Raw genomic sequence first — 238 nt, 5'->3', positions numbered from 1 at the left:
TGATGAGCTACGGCTGATTTTACTCTGTTGGCAAAGTGGACTGCATCCTCCCCCTCCTGAGATTAAAAAATAAAGAATAAGTTTATTATATCTGACGACTATATAGCAGCACAGAAACTTTCTTTTTACAAATGAATTAAAAGATGTCAGGAACTGAGAGTCGGGGCAAGATGGCGGAGGAGTAAGTCGTGTGTCGCGTGGGCTCCCGCTCCGACTTGTTCTGTTTGTGGTTCTCTAC

Source organism: Austrofundulus limnaeus, unplaced genomic scaffold (assembly GCF_001266775.1).
Source record: "Austrofundulus limnaeus strain Quisiro unplaced genomic scaffold, Austrofundulus_limnaeus-1.0 Scaffold5960, whole genome shotgun sequence".
In the NCBI taxonomy this organism is placed as follows: Eukaryota; Metazoa; Chordata; class Actinopteri; order Cyprinodontiformes; family Rivulidae; genus Austrofundulus; species Austrofundulus limnaeus.
This window is presented reverse-complemented; position numbering follows the sequence as displayed.